This window comes from Tenrec ecaudatus, chromosome 3, assembly GCF_050624435.1.
Source record: "Tenrec ecaudatus isolate mTenEca1 chromosome 3, mTenEca1.hap1, whole genome shotgun sequence".
In the NCBI taxonomy this organism is placed as follows: Eukaryota; Metazoa; Chordata; class Mammalia; order Afrosoricida; family Tenrecidae; genus Tenrec; species Tenrec ecaudatus.
The window spans coordinates 38,339,171-38,365,923 of NC_134532.1; the positions used below are offsets into that span (position 1 = coordinate 38,339,171).

General features: G+C 40.9%; 2 pseudogenes; one reads left to right on the plus strand and one right to left on the minus strand.

Annotated features, from left to right (window-relative positions):
- Nucleotides 1–7,763: 7,763 nt before the first annotated feature.
- On the minus strand, nt 7,764–8,384 carry LOC142443358 (ubiquitin-conjugating enzyme E2 E3 pseudogene; annotated as a pseudogene).
- Nucleotides 8,385–15,061: 6,677 nt separating this feature from the next.
- On the plus strand, nt 15,062–24,989 carry LOC142442217 (protein C1orf43-like; annotated as a pseudogene).
- The last annotated feature ends 1,764 nt before the right edge of the window (nt 24,990–26,753 follow it).

The following is a 26,753-nucleotide window of genomic DNA, read 5'->3' on the forward strand; positions in this document are numbered from 1 at the left end:
TCAATAGTCACATTATCTGTAAGCATATAGAGCTATATACTTACTTGGGGAAAAAAAAATGACTGTCTGAAACACCATGAGGCATGAAACAAAGTATGCTTTGCAAACTCAGTCAATCCTCCAAACATAAATATTTAATAACACTAGCATTATAATGAAAACCAAACATAAAGAAACTTGGATTATACTTGAAAAGATAAGCCTTTGATGACTGTGAGGAGGCAAGGGGCAGGGAGGAAACAGGGATAGGAGAGGGATAGGTTATTGAGGAAGATGGGGCAGAGAAAAGAGACTATTATATGGACTGTTTAAAATATTACTTTTGATTTCCATTTCTTGAGAGATGGACTGTGTAAATATATACAGCGTACATATTTCTTAAAAAATCCTTCAAGATTTCTTATTCTTCCAATCTAAATATAGGTCTGAGTGACTAACAAAAGATAAAAAACCAAAAAGCAGGAAGAGTAAAACTGAATGGATTAGGGTCTTTAGCTATAGAAAAAAAGTTCAAACAAAACCACAAAAGAAATCAGTAAAGGCTTTTTTAAATGGGTACCCAACTTACTAAGAACCATTGACTTAATTTATCTGTTATGCTGGAAACTGAGAGCAGCATAGTAAAATGCTTAGTCAAACAGACATAAGCAAAGATGCAAATGAAGACTGGGGACAAGAGAAAAGAAAATGTTGGTGGTGGTTTTTAAATTGCAATATGCTTTTTTTCCCCAGAGTTGTTAATGAACACATTTCCCTGGCAGAGAAATTCATTCTATCTCAGTGTCCAATAGAAATTGTCCTCTGTCAAAAGTCTTTTAAGTCATTTTTCCATGATGGCCTGATGAAGCCCTGAGCACTTCTCATTGTGAGCCCAACTTCTGCATTTTCACTGGCCATTTCAATAGCAATGATCAACAAGCCTGGCCACAACCTTCGAAGGGGAGCACCTGATCTGAGTAGTTTGGGAAGGTAAAAATCTTGTGGCCCATTGACCATGGAGGACAGACCAATGTACATAAGGCATTGAATGGGACATTACATGATTCAGAAAAGAAAAAAAACAACAAAACGACACCCATGTGATTTTAGGTGAAACAATGAAATAATCAGAAACCTCGGAAATTTAATGTGTTCTTTTTCTCTGAATTGCTAATTGTCAATCATTCAATGATGTGTTCAATTGTCACTAAGACAAGGCCCATTTTTATCAGGTTTATGCTCACTTTATTACGTCTGTCTACTTAGAACTGTTTTTAAAGGAAAGACTTAGCCCATTCAATTTTCTTGTTTCTTTTTAATATGATGTACTTTCTTCCTGAATTGCTAATTAACAAGTCTAAGAAGTTGGGAAGCATGCCCTCCACCCACCACTTTTCCTTAGTTTGTCTTTCTGTCATGGCTTCTGTGTTGTGATTCAAATGCAAAAAGTGTTTCAAATGCAAGCAGGGTCACCCAGAGCTCTTAGCAGAACTTCCAGACTAAGAAGAAACTACTAACAATGGATCAGTTGCCACTCCAGGCCCTGAGCTTCACATCCAGGCCACTCCTTCCAGGAGTCCCTCATTATCTCCAGGCCCCGCCCCTTGGCAAAGACCCCACCCCTACCCAGGTGATGCAACTTCCTGCCGAAACCACTTCCTCTGACTGAGAAGGTGCAGCCTGCGTATCCTAAGGGGGTAAGTGAGTCTCTGTTTCTTTGCTGACCCTAGGCTCGGAGTCCCCTCCAGGCCTGGCATCCCCAGCTGTGCCCCGATCCCCACGGATATTACTTTTCCTGTACCCTGTCTGCCCGCGACTCAGGTCACGGTGACCCCCTAGGATATTTCCAGTTAAATCCTTTCTGAGCTGGTTACAAGCCTCTCTGCCTTCTGCCCTGGGAATACTCCTGTCCCCTTTCCTGCTTAGCCCCCTTTCCTCATTCGCCCTCACCCCTCGCGCCAGAAATGCCCAATTGAGTGGGGGGATCTTGCCTACGGCCCGTTCCCTCCTTGTCAGTTATCGGGCATGAGAGCAGGGGACACCAGAGTGGCCTTTACTGAAAGGAGAGGCCAGCCTTGCAGTTATCAGGCTACTCCACTGATGACCGAGGATTGTATTAGAGCTTAACATCTCAGCACCTTCCTTTGAAACAGGGTACCAGAGCAGTGACAGCCCCCGCATAGATTAGTCCTCACTTGGATTGCAGCGTCCCACATAGAGTAAGCCTCCATTGAACGCCCCTTCTGACCAGGAAGCAAGGTTGTAGGTACTCTGGCCCTCAGGCTTTGGAGTGAGGATTACCTTCACCTCTCTCCAGGCAGCCGGGGGAGGGGCGGTCTTTCTTAGAAGCTTGCAAGCCTGTGTGTCCTTGATGGGGGTCAGCAAACTGAAGACAGTACAGGGGTCTCCTAGCTATCCCTTATCAGTCGTGCCCTGACTGCTTGGGTCAGAAGACCCTGGACCACTCGGAAGTGTCTGTCATTGCCCACCAATCATGCTTTTGTGGCAGTTTCTTTTGTCCTACCCCTTCCCCACAACCTCTTTATCTCACATCTTAATTGTGAACTTGGGAAGCCATTTCAACCTATTGATGCCTTCGCTCACCCAAATGATGTATTTGTGACTTTGTGCTGTGTTTGTCACTTAAGATTTAACAAATGTTCCCTTTAAGCTATATTTAAAATGGGGTCTCCTTTTTACTCTAAAACATCTTTCCTGCGTGTCCTGTCCATCAATTCTGCCCATCAGAAATCAGCTTGTGCTCTGTTTTAGACTGCAAAAGGGACTCCAAGCTCAAATATAATTTAAGGAGAACATGTTTTAAGTCTTAATAGTGACAAAGAGAATACAAAGACGCAAACAGACGTCACCCAGATGAAGGAGATCATTGGTGCAGTTCAAGGAAACATTCAATTCGGGAATCTAATTATGGTAAATAATATTAGAACAAAGGAAACTGTCACAAGTTCATGATTGACGGACAATCATTGTTAAAAGTGGGACTACAGAAGCAGGGACAGGACCATAATTGGGACATCTATAATGTCAGAACATTTTACAAGAATGGTCCAGGGCCATCTGATGTAGGCAGTCCGGGCTAAACATAAGGAATATAGGACACCCTGGATTGGCTGGAGAATGGTGCAGGTCGTCCACTTTCCCACTTTCTCTACCTCTAGGCAAATTTAACCTATGTCCTTGCTTAATAATCAGAAATAATTCAATGGAGGCTTGATCTATGGGGAGACCCTCCAATTTGATGTTAGGCAATCACTGTTATCCATACACCTTTACTAACTGGGGTGCTAAGACTTTAATCTCTAAGACAGCCCCCCGCCCCCCCGGATGTGTCTCCTAATTTCTGCTGATGCAGTAACTTTCCACTGGGAGTGTGAAGAGTCCCACTTGGGGATGTCTCCCCAAATAAACCTCACCTCAGAGATTGATCCTATTTGGCTAAATTCTCTTTATCACTCCACTCTTCAATCCACTGCTACCACCCACATACCATCCCTCTTGGCTCTTAGCACATTACTAGCCCAGATATAAAGTCCACTCAATTTTTATATTCTCTTGATTTTCAGAATCCAGCAATTATTTATTGATGTTTCAGGTTCTTTTATATTTAAATCTGGAAAAAGAATAGGTTTTCTTCACCTGTAAAGAGTTTCAGTTTTGAAAAGCCACAGGGTAGTTTTCCTCTCTCCAATAACATCACTATGAGTCATAACTGTCTTGATGGCAGTTATTTTGGGTTTGTGCATTAACATATTTTAGTGATACATGCCCTCAAGGTCAGCACTTTTTTGTTATTTTATTTTCATACTGTCATAGAATTTAAATCGGTCCTTTATCCGTTATCCTAGTGCAGCGGTTCTCAACCTGTGGGTTGTTACCCCTTTGGGGGAGTCGAACAACCCTTTCACAGGGGTTACTTGAGACCATGGGAAGACACATATTTTTGATAGTCTTAGGAGCCAAGACACTGCTCCTCTATCTGTCTCCAGGCAGGTCTACCCACATGCAGATACGCCACATATGAGTACCCGGAGGTGAAGACTCTTACCCATGTTATACCATGATTCAAGACAAAATTTCATTTCTTGTAATTAGAAATAACCATTTCACAATATATTCACATGTTATTTTTGTGATTAATCACTGTTTTAATTATGGTCAATTTGTAGCAAGGAAAATACATCCTGCAAATAATTACAATTCATAACAGTATCAAAATTACAATTATGAAATAGCAATGGAAATAATTTTATGGTTGGGGGTCACCACAAAATGAGGAACTGTATTAAAAGGTCGTGGCATTAGGAAGGTTAACAACCACTATCCTAGTGGATACAGAAAATGTTTTTTGCAACCAAATTGTAAGTATGTAAATTCTTTTTATCCTTTTGATTTATTTCCTTTGGTAACTTTCTTTATCAATTTGTTTCATTTTACTGGATAGAACTATGTCCCGATGTTAGCTCCTAATTTTAAAAATGCGCTATAATTATTCCTAGTACAAGGCAACATATAGATATATATTTCTTTTTTTCCGATATATAATTCTTATATGTAGTAAGATATCATCTTATTTAAAATAGGTGACCATTTTCTCTGCCCCACTGCATGGTAGAACTTAAATGTTCTAACCTTTTATCCAAGTGTTATTGATAGAAGGCTTGTTTTATTCACTGGCTTATTGTTCTCAGGGGCACTTCAGTGCATTCTGTTAGTGATGTCATGGGGCCTTGAACTTTTCCCGGTTTCTTGGCTGTAATTTGTATGTGAACAGATTTCCACCTTGTGGGACTTAACTGCTTTCATTTCATCAATCATTTAACCACTGGAGAAGTAGGGCTTCTTCACAGACTAATGTAGATTTTGCAAGATGATATGTTTTGCATTTTATACATGGTGATTCTTATTTATTATTATTATTATTATTTAAATCATTTTATTAGGGGCTCATAGAACACTTGTCGTAATCCATATATACATCCATTGCGTCAAGCACATTTTTGGCCCCCATCATTCTGACATGGTGACTCTTAATGAGAATTATTTTTGTGTTTCTGTTTCACAGAAGTTTTTTGTTTTAGTTCATTCATTCATCAGTATATGAGAAGCTTCAACACTACACAGAAAACTACAGGACTCTAAATCCATGACTTTCCTAACAAAATGGGTGGAAACTAATTCCACGTTTCAGGGTCCTAATATGAACAATTTTGCACTTTTGCTCATGCTGTGTTTTAAAAGACTTGTATTGTTCAGCAAGGCAACTCTGTTTCCCTTGTGTACCCTTCCCTCCAGTATGGGTTTAGAGTGTGGCCAGATTATTAGATGTTCATTGTCTTCCAGTCAGTACACTGTTTGAAAGGTGTTAACAGCTGTTAAGGAACCTTCATAAAGCTGCAGATTCTTTCTTGTGACATTGCTGTAGGACAGTAACATTTCCCCTATTACAAATGTTATATTGACAGCTATGAGAGAGAGGCACAGAATTATAAGACACGTTCAGCACTTCTCTAAGGCAGCTGCTTTTCTAGGGTTTGTTTACAACCTAAGTGAAGTCACTCCCTTCCGACCTGCAGTTAACACCTTTTCTGGTCATCGATTTCTATACTTTCTCTTAAATGAAAACTGGTTCTGACTGAAGTGATGATCTCTGAAGGCAAATTGTTCACACACAGGTTGTTTTAACTTCTAAGGAAGCCCGATGATTGAATTTAAAGATCTCGGGGCTTTGGAACATAAGAATACAAATAGAGATGTTTTCTTGGAGAAAACTATGAAACTGAGAATTCTGAGACTACAACAGGAAACCCACCCTGACAACACATCTCTAACTGCCTCAGAGGCTAGTTCTTGTGCTCACATGATCATAAGCACCCCCTGTAGCCCGTTCCTGAAGGTGAGGTTTGTTCCTGGGTTCACCCTGACTTCCCTCACCATGTCTCACACAGTAATAGCTGGCCATGTCCCACTTTCCAGCTATGAATTTACAGATATAGCACCTTCTCTATAGATGACTAATCAGGTCTTCATGAAGTCTGCATATTCGTAGCACAAACATCAGGTTATATTGAGTAATCCACTGCAAGCCCCAGGATGACTGTTCCAATAAGGAAGGCAGCTGGAGGAAAAATTATATTGATTTATTGATCATGTAATTCTGGGTGGTTACCATTTAATCGGCCTCTGGCCTCCCCTTTATTTCCCAGTTTGAGTTCAGACCAAGTTGATCCTGGAGACAGATTATTCAAGGTACTGAAATTGGGGCAGATGTGGATCTCAGATCAGGGTCAGGTAAAAGACCCTGGAACCTGGGCACGTGAACCTATCCTAGGCCAGGTACCCTCATCCAGTAGGTATGTAATAGAGGCTCAGGGAGAAATGTTGTCTTTTGTCTCTGGAAGCCCCTGCAAATAAGGTCAAAGGTATTCAGTCCTGTGCCATCATCCTGGTGATGATGTGTCCACTAATGACATCTTCTTTTATTCATTTATTTAATGTGGCTGGAAATCCCTTTATTTGGGGGTGGGGGGTGGAGTGCTCTTCTGTTGATAGTGTGGCGGGTTTTAAAATTCTATATTGAAAAATGTTTTTTCCTCTGAGCTTTGATGATCTTCCCTAGGATTCTTGTGCCCAATCTAGCTGTCCAGAGGAAATCTCGAGTTTGTCTAAATCTTCTTTGTCAAGCTGTCTAGTTATTCTTGTTCTGTAGGAATTTTTGCTTTTTTATCTTTATCCATAGAGTTCTTTCAATTCACTAAACTGGTCTTTAGTTCATAAATCCTTCTTTTTAAAAAAATCATTTTATCAGAGGCTCATAGAATTATCATCACAATCCATACATGCATCCATTGTGTCAAGTACATTTGTACATTTGCTGCCATAATCATTCTCCACTAATGACTGCTTAGTTGCTAATTGGTCCACACCAAGTTCTCACTTTCATTCAGAGTTCATTGAGATATCCATGTGCCAGGGTGCTTGGTCAGCATTTCTCAGGTTAGGTCCGAGAGGGGTTGGCCCGCTGTTGTTATCATGAGTAAGTCTTTGAGGACTTACTTCTCCATGAGTGGAGAACCCCAGTGTGCTCTGACAGGGAGTCCCTGGCACTGGACACACAGAGTGTCCTTAGGATTGACATATTTCCAGTTTGGGGTGAAGACATACTCCACTTGAAGTATGTCCTGTGAGGTTAAGCTATTGGTCCACACAGATGTAAAGATCGCCTAGAGCCAATTTTTTTTTTCAGGAACATGTTTATTATGTTTGAGGTGATACATCAGGTACTCTCTGAGCTACAAAGGGTAAAAGGAAATCTTCTCATTACATACTGATAAAAGTAAAAGGTAAAACATTTTCACAGCAGCATGTACCACATACTCAGAAATAGATCTGGGTTTAATACAAATGACATAATTCCTAACCATCTCCAGCTACTTTTATAACTTCATACAGATAATGAATTAGGCTAAAATGCACTATAATATTTGGTAGACTTCAGGACCAGTATCCTTAGTACATCACAAAATACATTTTGATATCCCAAAGAAGCAAGACTTGCAAGTAGGCGTTTTAAACATAACTAATCTACAGCTACAAAGTTCTACTCTTGATAGCATTTACCTTTTTCGGGAGTCTCACAGTCTCCAAAGGATAAAAGCAGAGAGTAGAATCAGTATAACATATACACAGAAGTCCATATTGTAAAGGCTATAAAGATTTGCAGCACAGTGAGAAGATGCCTTCTACTCCTTCACACTGCATACAAATTATGTTGCGTATCTCTTGGTCCACTGTCTGGCTATCCTGTCATGTTCTGCTCTGTTGGTCAAATACTGAGTGGCTATGCTTCCAACCAGAGGATCCGCAGGGTTGCAGTCTGTCAAAAGGGAACAAATAGACAGCAAAACCTTTGAAATAGTCAAAGCAGGACTCCAGTTATCTTTAAGGATGTCCAAACAGATGACTCCCTGACTGTTGATGTTGCAGTGATAGATTCTGGGGCGAAAAGTAACCTTTGGTGGCTTAAATGGATAATCTGATGAAAATGTGATATCCAGAAAAAACAGACCACCTTCATATACAGAACCTGGCGGACCAAGTAGAGTTGATCTCCATTCATAAAGGTCATCTCCTTTAGGCCCAGGACTACAGTTAGGAGGAGGATCAAGAGTTATCTCAGCTAGCTTCTGGATTCTTTTAGCACTAGTGGATAACTTAGCAGTGGCTTTGCTAGAGAGTTTGGTGTTTTTCTTCTACTGGGTGGCAGAAGGTTTTCTTTCTTCTGGTTCTTCAGGCTCTGGAGCGGCTGGGTCTCGCTGGTCTGCTTCCGAACTCCCACTGCTGATGCTGGGATTCTTATCGTCCGACCTTTACCTATCACTGGACATCTTGGTGGAGTTATTTCTTGGAAAACTCGGCCGCCCGCCCGGCCCGCTCACACGCCACTATGGTGTGGGGCTGGAGCCAAATATTTTAGGGTTATCAGTGCACACTAGTAGAGGAGGTATATAAAATCATTTTCTGAGTCCTTTCCCTAGGTCTCAGTAAAAGGCCACTGTTAGTTTTGAAAAATGGATACAGTGGTTCCAGTGTATGTACCTTTAATTTTCTGCCTCCTGCATCTTTTGTGACCTGAGTGAACTCTGGGAATGAGGGGAGGGAAGGGATCAATGACAAAATAAGCAGTAATTTATATGCCTTATTTAACATGGGTTTCACTACGTCGTTGAGGAAGAAACCAGATGAAATTGGGATGTACAAATTAGTAAATCAGTACAACTGAACCCTCAGGCACCTTGCTTATTGGGTAACATCCCTGCATATGTCTGAAACAGAAAAGATTCCTTGAGGCCAGGACAGAGTAGAGGGGAGATCCACAAGACACCTGTCATATGGACATGATGTTGTTATCACATATAAACATTTATAAACCACTTTATTTTGCCTTCTATGATTCAGATGAAATTGATTTAATAATTTACTGAAAATGTGCCTGTGGTTACTGGTTTTGTCTCTCTACCTACCTTAGTTCCTTACATTTAGGTAAAGTCTGAGAGAGAAGATAGTTCCACATACATAAATAGCAATGTGAGTTTCTTGATGGATTAGTCTGTAGGTAAAATTGGAATCTAGGTCCTGGATTAATGTTCTCTGTTCAAGAAAAGGAGTCAATGGATAGAAATAGAACATAAGTGTCAGGAGTCAGCTGTTGGTGGAGAGATTAACGTGTGGTGACCAGATTATAACATTGGTAAAGGAGGACACCAGCAGGACACCATTGATAAAACTCATATCCTGGTGAAATAGCCACATGGCAGCCAAAAACCGTATACCCTAGCTTGTCGTGCATTCTTTCCAAAAATTGGGACTTTTAAAAAATGCCGCGTGATGCGAGAAACATTTTTTAAAAATCAGGACATTCCCACCAAAAGCGGGATGTCTGGGAAAGGGCTTTATATTTAGAATGTGCCCTTCCTAACAGCTTATGTTTTGACTTGCTTAGGGCTTATGTATTATGGTATAAAGATATAGAGCTATGATTTAAACAGTACAGTTTTGGGAGTTGGTTCCTCAATTTGAGACTTTGAGTTATAAAGTTAGGATTTGGTTTATAGAATACATTCCAAGTTGTGTTCCCGATTTTTAAATTGGAATAAATGAATTAGGCTAAATGTTTTAAATTGGTTTTTGGTATCAGGGAATGCTCAGGATATTGATAGCCATTCTGGATGGTGAGGGGCTTTTCAGGTGCTTAGGGTTTCAGTGTTTGAGGAGATTATCAGTGTGTTGTCAGGATGCTCAGCATGTTAAGGTGTAAGGGTTAATAGTCTGGGAGCTGTTATTTAGCAATGAATGGTTTGTGAATTAAGTCCCCAAAGTTATTTTTACGTATTGAAATGTAGCCTATGTTTTTTATATTTATTACCTATTTATGGCATATCTTGAAGATATGATTAGAGGAATTTTCATTTCTCTGTGGCAGCCTTTTCCTTAAAAAATCTTATTCTGATTAATGTAGTTTTAATATACAGTCAGTTTTTAAAATCTGGTGAAAGTGGATATTTTTGTAGTTTTTCTGAGGTGGGGTGATGTTTTTTCTCTTTCCTCTAAGCCTGACATTTTGACCTTTTTTTTTTTTAAAAAAAAGTAATGTTTATTAGCATATTAACATAGTGAAGTATACCCATTTTATGTTAGCTTTGTGGAGGGTTTTTTTCTCTTAACATTAAAAGCCTTTGACTTTGTTTGGTATGTTTTATGTGTCTATTTTGATACTTGATAATTATCCATTCTTTTGTAATGTAAAAAGATCATTTGTTTATATTTATTGGTATATTACAGTGCTTATTTTATATTAAATCAACTCTAGGTCAGGTTTCAATTAATCATGGTATATAATTATTTTGATGTGTTGTCTGACTCTGTTCCCAATAATTTTAAGAACTTTTCCATGTAGATCCATTACCAATATCAGTCTGCAGTTTTCTTGAAGTATCATTTGACCTTGGTATTAGGTTATAACTGGTCTCATAGAAAATGTTAGCAGTGTGAGGAGCGAGGACCTAGCAGCGGGTGAGGAGGTTGTGAACCAAAAAAAAAAAAAAAAGAAAGAAAATGTTAGTAATGTACTCTCACAACCATGGTTATGTTTGTACACAATAACTTGAACTTAAATAACACAACATAAAGTGTTTATTCATACTATGTGAATACTCTGGTCTCTAGGTAACAGAATCTTCAACTTTATCTTACAGTAAACCTTGAGGTTTCTCAGAGAATTTAATTTTGATTTAGTAATGATAGACCTTTTGAGTATCCTGAATCCTACTCATCTCTCATAGATCACTTGCTCTAGCTGGGTCTGCTGGACGTGTAGCTGAGACTCCTCGGTGTAGAGGGATAAATGATTTACACAACTCTTGACAGACAAATTGGCACTCACACCTGAGTGACTGTGTGCTGCCATCACACTTGAGCCCAAGTTTGGGAAATACTCTCTCATAAGACGTGCTGGGTGAATCTTAGAGAATTTCCTTCAGCTCACTTCGAGGAGAATGGTGTAAATCAATAAGGAGCAGGAATTCCTCAGTGATTTTGTCATTGCTTTGTTATACACACACACACAAACACACACACACGAAACCCATCCTTCTTTTTAGTAAGAGAGCTTATGTTCCAGAAAATGTCGCATGAAAGGTTTGGCATTGGTTACCATGGAAATAACTTTTGTAAACATAACTAACAGACTGGTATTTTGTGCATGTCTTGGGTACTGATTAGTGGATTCTGAAGTTGTTGTTGTTGTTAGATGTCATTGAGTTAATTCCACATCATAGGGACCCAGTAGACAACAGAAGGAAACACTAACCTCTCCGCTGCCATACTCACAATTTAGGATGAACCCATTGTTGCCATCATGGTGTCGATCCATTTAGTTGGGGATTCCTATTTGTCCCTTCCCTTCTACTTTACCACATACACTATCCTTCTCCAGGGACTGCTCCCTTCTGACAACATTGTCCAAAGTATGTAATATGAACTCTCTCTATCTTTACCTCTAAGTAGCACTCTGAGCATACTTCTAAGACAGATTGGTTTGTGCTTTTGGACACCAATGTTACTTCAGTATTCTTAGACAGCATTATAATTCAAATAAATGAATTCTTCAGTTTTCCTTATGCAGTGTTCAACTTCCAATACATAGGAGGCAATTGATAATACCGTGATTTGGGTGAGGCGCACCTTGTCCTCAAAGTAAGATCCCTGCTCTTAAATACTATAAATAAGCCTAATTAGGCATCTATACAATGTAGCTATTGATCTCTTGATGGTTAGTATGACCATTCTGGTTTTTTGTATTTTTTTCAAAAGTTATCAGTATTTCTGGAAGGCATTACAACTTAGTCAAGTTTAAATTAAGAATGTTGCTCAAGAGGGGTCTGGAAGCCAACTTTACTCTGCAACCAACCAATGTAAAAGCCGGTGGAATGGTGAGCCTTATATTCAAGGTATGCTTGATGACTGGTATACATGAGAGAGTCTAGAACAAATTTTGCTTTTCTCTAGTAGCCTGACTTGCTGATTAGTTTTAGAGGAGCACTAGTCTGCACCCTTTATCCTATAACTGCAACCTCACACAGCCCTGCCTTCAGAGACACCCAGGGGGTTGCAAAAGGGCAGTGCCAATGATATCCAAGGAGCCACTCAGGCTAATGCCTCCCTACGTTATCCCAGCATAGCCTCTTCCCAGCACATTCATTTTGTTTTCCTGCCAAACTAGGTTCCTGGGTGGAGCATGTTTCAGAAGTTCAAGCCTAGGCACTAGCTTTTTGCCTTCTCCCTAGAAGAGCAAGACTGGATGGGACACTAGAACCCAAGTCAGTAAGCCCTCTCCTACAGTTTGTGTTGTTTGCCATCTGTCAGTATTACCTAGAGCTTGGAATCCAGAATCTAGGCCAAGGTGACAAAATGGTTGATCAGTCATCTCTTTCCTGGATCCATCTAAGTTTCTGCCCTCACCTTGGTTCTTGGCATCACCCATTTACCTAACTCTTGCCATTCCTTGATTGTAGGCTACAGTCTTTCCCAAAGGCTTGAAAATTGGACATCTGTAAACACAAGAGCTTTAAAGAGCAGCAAATAAGGATTCTCCTGGCTTGTTTTCTTGTTTAGGATATCTCTGTCTTGGCCAAGGTACATCTCCGATGTCCTATTGGTGTCCCTTTGTCTCTATTGTCCACCTCTACAGCAAGTTTCTCCAGTTACCACACTATTGTGCTTAAATGGACTACCCAACCATAGGCATTTCCTCACACACAATACATATTGTAAAGAATTCACAGGATGCAAGGGGATAGGGGCAGGTTAACTTAATGAACAGCTCAGAATGGGTTGGAGTGGCATGTATGAGCATGATTCAGCTTGATCACTTTCAGCAGATATGTCAAGGATTATGGTCTGAGGTGCAGTATGAGCTGATAAAGCACGTTTTTCATAAAATACTCCTTTCTTCAGTTAGATTGCTGGTGAAAAGAAGATATTTACCTTCAATGGAGCTTGAGAATTTTGAGGCCTTAAATACTTCCATTTTATTCTGAAAATAAGTATTGTATATGTAGGATGTGAATCCGAAGTTGAAAACGATATTTGAAAAATTAGTTAAATTGCTCTGTAAAGATAGAGTAGGCCCTGTGTTTAATGCAAACACCCTCAGATTGGAGCATGATTTGATCCCAGGGTGTGGGGGTGATCAATATTTAGTGCACGCAGTACAGGCTAAGAACCTGCCATGTCTTTCTCAACACTGACTCCTCTTCTGTTTCAGATCAGAGATTTGCCACAGAGAAATATGAGCCAGTCTAGGGAGCTAGAAATCTGTAACCACTGTCTTGCACATTGAAGTATCACAAGGAAGGATTTAAACTTCTGACTGGTTTGTGAACCAAATCCATTCACCCTGGGGTTGCTGAGGGCATTGCTGGGCGTAGGAGCTTGAGGGGAAGCAGGAGGGATCCGTATTTCCTGGGGTCTGACCCCAGGAGAGCGCCAGTGTACAAGGGCCCAGGCTGTCCTGATAGTCAGTTTCCAAGGTCTTTGCTCATCTCCCTGAATGATGGAATTCACTGGGAAAGTAACTGTTCATAATTGTATTAGAACTTAAGTTCTGAGTGCTCCAACTTAACAAAAGGCTCGTGTCGTGGTGGTTACAGATTGGGCTGCTAACTGCAAGGTCCGTGGTTCAAGATTCTAAGTCACACTTGGGGTGAAAGATCGGGTATCTACACTTATAAAGATTTACAGTCTTGGAAACCCACAAAAGCAGTTTCATCTTCTCCTAAAGGGCTGCTATAATTGGAAAACACTCGATGGCAGTGAGTTGGGTTTTAGGTTTGGGTTGCTGATGACAGTGACAACTCAGTGTCTATTAGTTATGTCCCCACTTTGATTTAGCCACCATCAAATTCTCTGTGATCATTAACCAAGCAGGTAGGTCATTTTCCCCTGGGGGAGAATGCCTTAGAAGTAGATTGCCTGCACTCATTTCCAGCCAGCCCCTCTCCACTTGCCTGCCTAGGTGTATCCTTGACGGAGGTCAACGTCCTGAGGACAGAACAGGGGCCATTGTCACGAGTCTTGCCTTCACGGGGTTTTTTATAAAGGCCCTGGGCCTATCTTGTAACTCCCTCTATCTAATAATGTGCATGCCTAATCATTCCTGCTGCTGCAGTCCCATCCGTACATGTGATGTATTAATCTGGCACCAATTGTGATCTGTGGCATGCCTTATGTTCTATGCCCTGTTTATTCAGGGTCCTCACTGAATCCTCAGTTGTTATTTTGACTTCGTGCTAATGGTGTGTGTGGGTGCGTGTGCACACGCATCTTTTATTATATCTTAAGTTTAATAAATGTTCTCCTTAAATTATATTTGACATATGGTTCACTTTTCTACTCTAACACACAATTTAGGATCACAAATAACTCAAGGTACAGTTCTCCTTTCGGACAGCATCTTGGCAGACATCTCTGCACGTAAGGGCAGGTCCTGCAGCTTTTTGGCTTCTATCCTGAATGGGGAAAAGTTACAAAGGTCTTTTAGCTCTGCGGATAGATGCTCACTCTGCCCCTTAGCCTCAGACCAAACACACTCAGCTCTGTGTAGGTTGGCAAATCTAGTTCCCCCAATAAATACCCAGATGTACACCACTTCACCTACTAACCTCCTGCCCAAATGAACTCAGCTCTCTTGTTCGGTGGTCTGGGAATCCAACTGTTCTGTCTCAGTCTCTTGGTTCTGCTGCCACCGTGTCTCTGTTGCTGCTTCTCCCCATAATTTTCTCTCTTGTGTCACAGCTCTCTGTCTTCTGGATTGAAGAGTTTCAATGCAAGAATCTAGGATATGCCCTCCCCCCCCCCCGCAAACTGCCATGTTTTCAGGCCGTGTCTCGCTTAGTCTTCCCCCATAAGGAAATGGCTGGGGAGCTCCAGGAAACGCAAATGAACCGGGCTGATGAGTCAAGGCAACGGGGTAAACCAGAGCAGCTTTGCGTAGGGTGGGAAGGCCATGGTGTCCACTAGTGACTGGCTGTTGGGGTGAATGTAATGCTGGTGATGGCCTACGGGAGCCTGGTATTTGTACTACTATTTATTTTTGTGAAGAGGCAAATCATGTTCTTTGCAATGAGATCTCGGAGGAGCCCTCATGTCCCTGTGGGGAACCCTCATGCCCCCCAACGATCTGAAAGAAGAGATTGATATTCAACTATCCAGAGTTCAGGATCACAAGTAGGAATCCCAGCTCCTTGCAGATGATGATGCCAGACTGCCACAGCTGGAAACCCAGGGAAATCAAAACTGCTACAATTGTCTGTACAAGATGAAAGCTCTGGACACCATTCATGTCTCCTGGATCCCATTTCACACTGAAGGCTGGCATCGTCATCCCCTAATAGGCAGAAATTTCCATTCCTACCTGCTCCATCTTCGGAATGCTACTACTCCTTTCAAGGGTGTGTGCAAGGCCCTCATTGATCCCCTGCTGCATGGCTATGAGGCAGCCTGCTATGGGCTAGATGTCTTTGGCCAGAGTGAGTATACCTACGCTCTCAGGAGGCCCTGACTGAACTGGCCACTGCGGTCAAAACACAAAGTGGGAGCTCTCAGCGACACCACCAGTCAGCAGCCAAAGACCTTACCCAATCTCCTGAAGTCTCCCAACGACCTTCCAGGTGACATACCTCCCCTCCAGTCAGAAGAGTAAACCTGCCAAGCATTTCCTCGAATTGAAGAGCTTTAAGGACAATTGTAATACCCTGGGGAGTACTCTGATGGACCTGACAGACTCGCTGGAGATGAGCCAGGACTGGAGTGTGCTTGCCAGGCAATCCTCAGGTTAGCTGGCTGGTGGGCCTGCACCCTTGCCCGACGCTCCCGATGTGTGCAAGATCATGCCTGGAAGACCTTGGGGGATATTTCTGAACAACAATTAAAACTATTTTCCCCAAAAGCAAAAAAAAAAAAAAGAATCTAGGATCCAGGCTCTTCTTTTTTGATGGTAGTGAAATCCCAAGTTCTGTTTCTGAAATGGCTCAATTAAACCTAACTAGATGTCCAATGTGACTAATTCCCACGTTAGGCTTTCTTTTTTTTAAAAAAATCGTTTTATTAGGGATTCATACAAATCTTACCGCAATCCATACATACATCAATTGTGTAAAGAACATTTGTACATTCATTGCCCTCCTCATTCTCAAAACATTTGTTCTCCACCTAATACCCTGGCATCAACTCCTCATTTTCCCCTCCCTACCTGCTCTCCCCTTCTTCTTGAACCCTTGCTAATTTATAAATTATTATTTTGTCATATCTTGCCCTGTCTGATATCTCTGTTCACCCCCTTTTCTGCTGTCTATCCCTCAGGGAGAAGGTAATATGTAGATCTTTGTAATTAGTTCTGCATTAGATTTTCAGACATCTAAATGGCGTAGCCACAAGGGTACCAATCTATTGTTGGGCAAGCTGCCCAATCCTCTTAAACCAAATAAGCCAAGCCAAACTCAATGCTATCAAGTTAACACGGACTCATCGAGAGCTTATATGACAGGGTCGAACTGCCCCTGTGAGTTTCAAAGACTATCTCATTAACAGAGTAGAGAGCCCTGTCACTCTTGGGAGAAGTGCCATCTTTCTCTCAAGGAGAAATATGTCATTTCCAACTGCTGACCTAGCGATTAGCAGCCCAACAGTAATCACTATGCCACCAGGGCTCCTTTGCCTTGTTCACATTGGCGGGCGACAAACCCACATAAATATTTGGAAGGAATTAAGACTGTATATTTGTATAGGCCAACTAACAAACTGTATTAGGTGCGACAAATAATGCTAAATTAATAACATTGTTTATCTTGAGAGTCAAAAGTGCACTCACTATGGGGGATGTATACTTTTTCTTTTCATATATATATAAATTTCAATCTAATAGATGCTACATAAGTGTTTATTTTGGAGTCCTGGTTTTCTCATTTATTAAGAATTGGACTGCTAACCTCATGGTCAGTGGTACAAACCCATTAGCTGCCTGTCATGGCTTCAGAGTCTTGGAAACTGTGCAGCAGTTTTATTGTGTCCTATTGGGTGTTTATATGTCTAACTTTACATGATGGTGCATTTTAAAGTGTTTCTAAACTGAAGTGATTGTACAATTTCTAGTTCCTTTAGAAGTTCATAATAGTTTTTTATATAGCCCATTTAAAATGTTTCCAGATGGTTTAATTAATCATCATTTTCAAAGTTCATTGATTTGTCATTCTCCTTGAGAGTCACACAGTAAGGAATTGATAGTTCTGTATGCTGTGAGGTAGGGATCCAGCTTTTTTGTTTCTTCCTCTTGGCATGTATATTTGATTGTCCAATCTGTATTATAAAGTCATCTTTTACTCACATGTTTAAAAATTAAGAGTTTTAGATTTATTGGTCATGGTATAAGCATGTTTTCTATCATTCAATAATGGCAACGTTAACAGTATTGGGGACTTTGTGTAAGAAGGGGGACAGAACAGTAACAGTATCTGGACCTACAGGTCCTGTGATACTCTCATTGTATTCTCTCATCAGCCTGCAACTTGTGCATCAATAGCAGCACAGAAGAAAGAGGAAGAAGTGCCTGGTTTGGGTATTATTATTTCAAGGATGTCCCCATGAGAGGTTGAAATTTGTGAGCATCATTGGAACTGATACAGTTAAGACAAACATAGAGCATCCCAGTTGCCGGCAGTGTCTAAGGACTAAAGTAAATGACCAAAGCTCAGGTGATTTTGATGTATATTTTCTATATTTCCTACTTGACTTGTAGAAGCCTGTATAACACTGATTCAGTTCATTGGAAAAGTGGGAATTTGGAATTGTAGAAGCTATAGCTAAACTCAGATTCTGACTTCAACATTGGGTAGGAGAAGATTAGGAATATGTATATTGATCATATACATATTGCCTATGTATTGACATTGAACTAAACTATTGACATTGAACATAATACATCATCGAGGGTACTTTGGATGACATTATCTTTCAACTTATTCTATGGCCAACCCATGAGAATCATTCAAATGATATACTCTGCCTAGTTTTTTTAAGTAATTTTATTGGGGGATCGTGCAACTCATCACAATCCATACATACATCTATTGTGTCAAGCACCTTTATATATTTGTTGCCATCATCATTCTCAAAACATTTTCTTTCCACTTGAGCCCTTGATATTAGTTCCTCATTATTTTCCTCCCTCCTTCACCCTCCCTCACTAACCCTTGATAATATATAAATTATTATTTTTTCATGTCTTACACTGTCAGATGTCTCCCTTCACCCATTTTGCTGTTGTCCGTCCCTCAGGGAGGTGCTTTTATGTAGATCATTGTGATAGGTTCCCCTACTTTTCCCTTCCCCTCTTGGTATCTCTACTCTCATTATTGGTCCTGAGGAGTTTATCTATCCTGGATTCCCTGTGTTTCCAGCTCTTATCCACCCCAGTGTACATTTTCTGATCTATCTGGATTTGTAAGGGTGAACTGGGATCATGATAGTGGCGGGGAGGATGCATTAAAGAAATAGAAGGAAGTGATAGGTTTCATTGGTGCTATATTGCACCATGACTGGCTCTTCTCCTTCCCATAACCCTTCTGTAAGGGGATGTCCAGTTGCCTACAGATGGGCTTTCAGTCTCCACTCTGCACTCCCCCAAATTCACAATGATAGGATTTTTTGTTCGTTGATGCCTAATACCTGATCCCTTTGACACCTCATGATCACAGAGGCTGAGCTTCTTCCTTGTGGGCTTTGTTGTTTCTCAGCTACATGCCTGCTTGTTTATCTTCAAGCCTTTAACATCCCAGGTATTATATCTTTTTATAGCCAGGCACCATCAACTTAATTCACCACATTTGCTTGTGCACCCGCTCTGCCTTCAGCGATCCTGTTGGGAAGGTGAGCATCATGGAATTCCAGGTTAATAGAAAAAAGTGTTCTTGCATTGAGGGAGAACTTGTGTGGAGGCTCAATGTCCATCTGCAACCTTAATACGAGAACATATAAATAAATGCACATAGATCTATTTCCCCATCATCATATATAAATATATTTATTTGTACATGCCTATATTTAGACCTCTATCAATGCCCTTTGCCTCCTAGTTCCTTCCTTTATTTCCTTTTACTTTCCTCTTGTTCCACTATCACATTCAGCCTTCATTTGGGTTTTAGTAATTCCTCTCGGTTACATTGCCCTTGATCAAGCCCTACTAGCCCTCCTCAACATCAACTTTGGATCACGTGTTTCCTTGTCCCTGGATTTGCTAACACCCTCTTCCTTTCCCCCTGCCACCCCATGCCACCCCCCCCAACAGTTGACCCATTGTTTTCTCCTCCAGATTGTTTATCCTGCCTATCTTATCTATATAGAACTGAAGAGATAATAATATACACAGAAAAAAAGACAGAGCAAAACAAAGCAACAAAATAAAATAAAACAATAACAACAAAAAGAAAAGCTTGTAAATAGTTCAAGGTCTGTTTGTTGACCTTTAGTAGTGCTTTCTAGTTGAGTCTGATGGGGTTACATGGCCTGGATCCAAAGTCTACTTTTGGTATTCCCTGGGGACTTTGTTGCTCTGTTCCCCTTGGTGTTCTGTTTCATGCCCGTAGTGTTTCACCTCAGTGTGGTGGGGTCAGATTTGGTGAAATTCCTGCACTGTCTCCAGTGTTTTTCCTCATAGCACTATGGGTCAGTGAGTGACCTTGTGTCTCCTACTGTGGCCAACCCTATGTTTCTCTCTGTGCTTTGACTGCTCTGTGTGGGAATATCATCCTCAAGACTTGGTGGGCCAGAATGTATTCCGCTCTCTCTTCCTCTCCCTTTATTTGCTCCTGTGTGCTCTGATAATGATATGACCCTCGCCCTGAGGTATAGCTTCAATGCTGTCCTCTTAAGTGAATTCTTTTGCGGGAGGAGGGACAGTCCCCATAGTTGGGATTGGTTTGGCCCCTCAGACCTCCCTATTGGCTCCCTGCTTCATGCTGGTATGTTGCATTCACATCTTGGTTGAAGTCTGGTCCCTTTTTCTCTGTGGAGATATAAACAATACCTTCCCCTTGGGTGGGTTAGTGCCCTATTCCCCTGCTACTCATGTCTTTTTATTTCTCCCCCTCCCCCCTCCTCTTTAGTTGCCTTCCATATGTATCCCTGGATGATTTTGGTCTGGCCCCTGCCATACTACCTGGACTTCACCCCAGGAATGTTTGTATATAGTAGCTTTTCCCCCTATAACTCTTTTGCACTTTTAAGCTTACCTCAACAGACTTATGTTTCACTTGTCCTTTTGTGCTTGGTTTACTTCACTTAGCAAAATTTCCTCCTGTTCTTCCCATTCGGTAATGTCCTTCATGTGTTCATCACTGCTTTGGGGGATGCGTAGTACTCCATTGTATGTATGTACCACAGTTTTTTAATCCATTCATCTGTTGGTGGAAATTTGAGTTGTTTCCAACTCCTTGATTTTGCCTAGTTTTTAAGAAATAAGATCACCTTTTTAGGACAGTTTAATCTTCCGTGGGATTTTTGTTTGGTTAAGTATCTTTAATGCTTCTTTCTGAAAGTGATATGTTACATATCCTCCCAAACAGCCACATTCTCATTAATGCATCTAAAATGGGCCTTGTAGCCATAGAAGCTTACAAATGGGTGACGTCTCACTTCCTCTAACTATAGAAGTAGGAGGGACAATCACCCATCAACATCAGTCCTGATTTATGTGAGGCAGAGCTTAAACATACCTGTGCCCTCCAATAGTTTTCCAGTTCTGACACTAGTATCTTTCCAACAGTCCTAAGGGTGTGCAACAGAGCAGCAAGGGGAACAGAGCAGTCCTACTCAGCTCATTAATTTTTTGCAGTGGCCATGTACAAATTACAGTCCAGAGTCACAGGTAAAAATTTTATTCTGTAACAGAATGTAATTTGGTATCAGAATCTGTAGGCTATGCGTTGGCATTCATATTAAAGAACCATGTAGGCAAATTTTCTCTTCTTGAGGACAGGCCTGTTCTCTCTGTCCCTTCCAGACATTTAGCCCCCTCAAGGAAGACTCATTTCACAATTCCATCTCTCTAGGCTCCTCTCCACTCCTTGAGGTATATCCTCCTCTTGATCTTGCCTGCCCTACCCATATCATGGCTGAAAATCCCTTTCTGGATCTGTCACAATTGGCTCTGTCACTGTGTCCCTTCTTCCCTCGGCATTATTGCTATTGGTACAGCTCTTGACTCATGAATATTACAGTGCATTGTGCAGGAGCAGCAGTAGACCAGTCCCTAGGAGGTAGAGGTTCACGATGTTCCTTGATTTGCTCTGCAGTATCTCACAAAACTAAATAGCTATCAGGTAAATAACTCTTCAGGATGTGGAAGCTGGTGAATCTCAAATGTCAGGCAGCAAACTGTTGGCTCATGGAGTGGAGGAAGCTCTCAAATCAGGTCACACAGGCAGCTCACAGTTGAAGGGATGTCATGGAAATGGCTCCTGAATGTCTGCAAGCTGGCAAATCCCTAATCTATGGGTTCATTCTGAACTATGTGGCTGCAGGGGCTAACAAAACCTAATCAACAGTTCAGATAACAGGCCAGTGTCCCACTGTCTCCTCTGAACAATACCTGCAGGCAGTTCTCTCTCTTGATATGATGGCTTCTTGGTTCAACCTAGCACCTTCACTGCTTAGGCCAGATTAGGAGGAGCCCCTTAGAGAGCATGTGATGAAAGAAGGCAGGTGCAAGAGGACCTTTTATTTAAAGTTAAGTCAATACTGCTCGAAGGTGGCTGAGAAGAATTTGTCCTAAGATTGACAAGAAGAGCTTATCCTAAGGTGGTTTCTAAGAGTTTCCCCGCACTCAGGAAGGGAGATAAACTCTATGAACTTTCTGTTTAGGGATCTGAGTTATAGCTTCTTATTCTTGATCCCAGGTTTTACTTTGTTCATTAATAGGCCACTTTGATCTATGAGTTTTGTGTGGCCATAGCCATGGATTATCAAACCCACAACTGAGACAAAGAGTGGTGTGGGAGGAATGACTTATGTAAGAATTGACCAAAAATGTTGGACAGCTGAGCTCTGTTTGACCTCCCCCATCTGCACTGTTCCTGATAGCGGGTGCCACTGAAGGTACCGAGCCTCGTACGCTGGTGATGCTGCTAGGACTCCACATTCCATTTCACAATGTACTGTAAACTTGTTTGTTAATATAAACAGGTGTTTATCTACTTTGTGTGAGTATAAATCAGCTACTTCTGGCTCATTCAGCTCATTTCACTGGTACTCAAAATTCTAATTTTATGAGTGGGTGGATTACTTTGGTGGTACAGAGGTCCCCAACACTCGAACCTTAGGAGTGACATTGCAATTGTGGCAAATATTAAAAGACAGAGAGCAGACAGCCGGACACAGGGGCTCCCTTCCCATGCCAGGACTGAGAGAGTGAATGTATATTCCAGTGGGCATATATAATGGAGCTTACAGATCATTCATAAGGCACCCACCTCATGCACTTAGCATATACATAGTCAATGGGTAATATAAGTGAGTAACGCGACAAGCAATGAGGTGAGTCACTATCTTGACCTAATGCTGCTTGACTTCAAACCTGCCCTGAGCCCTCCCCAGGCATTTGCTACATTTTATAGTGGACTGGCTACAGAACCTGATTATTCTAATTTACCGATAACCTTCAAGCACAGTGAAGCAGCTAGGCAGAGAAATGATTCTTCTACTACTGTGTTTCAACCAAAAATAAGACACTGTTTTATATTTATTTTTCCTCAAGAAGACACACTATGGCTGATTTCCAGGGGATGTCTTATTTTTATTAAGTATGGCACAACAATCTACATTTATTCAAATATAGTTAAGTCACCTTATTGTGGAACATCAACCCTCAGTGCTGAGTAAAATGGCAGCCACAGCTTTACTTCTTCCCCCTGAAGACACACCATACCTAAAGCAGAGCGCCCTGCTCCTCACTTCACTAAGGAGACTTTTATATTCACTGTCTATGTCTCCCTCTCTGCCTCAGCTTGCAGCACGCACAGAACAACCGGGACCTGACAGTGGGGCGCTATCAGGTTGATGGGACTGCCCACACCCCTCCCATCATCTCCGAGATAGCAGCTGTCACGATGGGGCAGGTGAGAAAGGCTGTCCATCTTTGTTCCCTCTCTGTGGCGGTATGCTGCATAGCCATTCCTGTCACTATGTCTTATTTTCAGAATATGACTTATCTTGCACAATTGCTTGGATAACCTGCTATGGCTTATTTTATGGGTCTGTCTTATTTTCGGGGGAACACAGTATGATAGCTCCTATAAGACTGCTCCTTCATGGAGAGCTATTGTCGGTTGCACATTATTTGGCCTGGAGAACGTGTATTTGAAAACATTCCTTTCTCAGAACAATAGAGATCTTTCTGAAAATAGAGCTAGTTTTCCGTCCCCATGGTTGCCAATGTAGAAATAAGGTCAAATACTTTCCACCAAGTTCTCAGTTTAGTACACATTATGGAATGTACAGTTTTCATTACTGTTTTGCTTTCTTTACTGTAAGATATTTTAAAAAATCTTCAAATGAAAAATACATCGTTAAATAGACTCCCCTTACTACAGGAATCACTGACATTCAATGATGTGGCTATAAAGTTCACCTGGGAGGAATGGCAGCTCCTGAACCCTGCTCAGAAGACCCTATATCAGGATGTGATGTTGGAGAACTATCACAACCTGGTTTCCATTGGTGAGGAGAATTCTCAAGTCATTGACCTTGTCACTGGCTTTTCCTATCTTATGTGTTAAATTCTTTGCAGTGTCTGTGGTGTTCTCGAAGAGGTAGATTCCCATTGCATTCTCTGGTACTAGGTTAATGGGTAAGGTCATCTACTCTTGAGAAAACACCTTTTACTTTTTTTCCTTTGAACATGATTTTCCTAGAAATACAACAATCTGCACACTTTACAAACCTTAGGTTAAATTTGGTGTCTAAGATTATGTAATTCTTATGAACAGGTAATCTAATTGTCACCTCAGATGCTTCCTCTCAATAGGAACAAGGAGAAATGGGGTTGTTTTTAGAGACAAGCTGTATGGAAATTTTTCAGGTGTGTGGTCAACATAGCTTAAGGGGAATTGGCCTGGGAGGTTGATTCAACTGTTAGAAGGCCTCACATCCATCATAGGTGTCGGGTAATACATAAAAGTGTGTGTTCCTTCGAATGTGAGACCTCACTTTTCCTACCAGTTGCAAGAAGTACTCCTGTAGCTCTTCTGAGATTAGATTTTTATATGTCCATTTATTTGATTTACATTATTATATGTCTGTGTCTATAATTTTCTTTAAGGTTGTCAAAACTTTCCCCTTTATATGCTTGTACCTTACTATGAAAGTCCATCTTGCAAGCCTCTCTCCAAACAGAGAACTTGGAGTACATAATTGTCCCCAGAATACAACACATTCCTCTACTATTGTGCAAGCATGGATCTTAAGGTCCGGCCATAAATAGGTCTCCATTGTGTTTCCTTAGCTTTCCCCCTTGGAGTGTCTCTATTTTTGTTATTATTTCACAACTCATTTTGCTACTGTTATGAATTGGGTGACCCCTGTGAAAGGGTCCTTTGATCCCCAAAGGGGTCATAACCCACAGGTTGAGAAACACTACTCTAAAGGTATTGGTTTCCATTTTCTCATTTTTTCTCCTCTCTAAAGTTTTCTTCATTCTAGTGACATAAGTTCTTTCTGTTTTCTAATAGAGATGATCAAATTGCCTTCTCTGTTGGAATTGTTTAACAGACATATTTTTCCATATTTTATTCTTTTTGGTGAAATACGTGTGTGACTTCTGTTATTTTCAGGTATCTAAGATCATCTTCCCAGCAAGAAAATTATCCGCTTGGGATATTCTTTAGCACTGTACCTTCAATTTTTTTCTACTTGTAAGATTAAAAAAAAAATCATTTTACTGGGGGCTCGTACAACTCTTATCACAATCCATACACACATCAATTGTGTAAAGCACATTTGTACATTTGTTGCCCTCATCATTCTCAAAACATTTGCTCTCCACTTAAGCCCTTGGCATCAGCTCCTCATTTTTCTCTCCCTCCCCGCTCCTCCCTCCCTCATGAACACTGGATAGTTTATAAATTATTATTTTGTCATATCTTACACTGTCTGACGTCTCCCTTCACCCACTTTTCTGTTGTCCGTCCCCATATGTAAATCCTTGTAATAGGTTCCCCCTCTCTACCCCACCCTCCCTCTGGCTTCCTGGTATTGCCACACTCACTGTGGTCCTAAAATGATCATCCAACCTGGATTCCCTCTGCTTCCAGTTCCTATCTGTACCATTGGACATCCTCTGGTCTAGCTGGGTTTGTAAGGTAAAATTTGGATCATGATGGGGAGTGGGGTATGTTGTATGTTTCATCATTGCTACACTGCACCCTGACTGGCTCTCTTCACCGCCACCCTTCCTTAAGTGGATGCCCAATTGCCTCCAGATGGACTTTGGGTCTCCACTCCGCAAACCCCCTCATTCACAATGATATGATTTTTTGTTCTGATGATGCCTGACACCTGATCCCTTTGATACCTCATGATCAAACTGGCTGCTGTGCTCCCTCCATGCAGGCTTTGTTACTTCTGATCTAGATGGCTAATTTTTTTTAAGTTGCCTGTTCCTCCAATAACTTTTTAAGTGGAAAGGACATTATTAACATCCTGCTTTCTTTCTAATTTTTTTTTCATTAAACGCATGTCTGATGTATATTCCTTATTATGCAGTATGCCTTCTTAAGCCCACACCCACACCTTCTTAACAGGTCCAAAACCTGAATGATGCTTTGCTGCTTCTATAGAACATTTGGGCTGTATATTCCAACACTGATTTTTTTGTTATTGAAATAGTGCATAGTATATTCAATATTGCTGTCTTTGTTTTCTGTCTTTTTATTAGTCTTTGGTTTCCATGTATATGATGATCTGGTCTTCAGTCATTAGTGTTCACTCATCAGTCTTCAAATCCTCAAGTTTATTCTTTAGATAATCTCTATGCTCTCTGATCTAAATCCTTTGGCCAGCTTCAACTTACATTTGAGGAACTGATGATCTGTTCCACAGATAACCCCTGGCCTTGTTTTGATTAATGAACTTCTCCATCATTTCTTTCCATAGATGTGGTTGATTTGATTTTCATTTGTTTGATTTAGAAAGATCTACATGTATAGTCTCCATTTCTGTTTCTAATAAGGAATTTGTTGTGAAATCATTAGTCTCAAAATTTTATCAGTTAATTTGTGTGTCATTTCTGTCACTAAAGCCACAATTTCCAATTACTGTTATTGTTCCCAAATTTTACATTCATCGGTGCACATGATTGTATGGTTGATCAGTGTCAGGTTGCAAAAGTTTTGGAAAATTTTGAATATATATCTTTTTAATCATTTTATTTGGAGATTTCACAGTTATCTTAACATTCCATAGTTCAGTCACATGGAACAGTACTGTACAATTGCCACCACAGTTCCAAAACATTTTCTTCTTGAACTCCTTGATATCAGCTACCCTTTATCCTCTCCCTCCACCACCCTCAATTTCTTTATTGTGAAAAACAGAACATGGATGAAAGTATAAAGCAGCCTTATCTCTATAGTCCTTGCCACAGGGCTTGA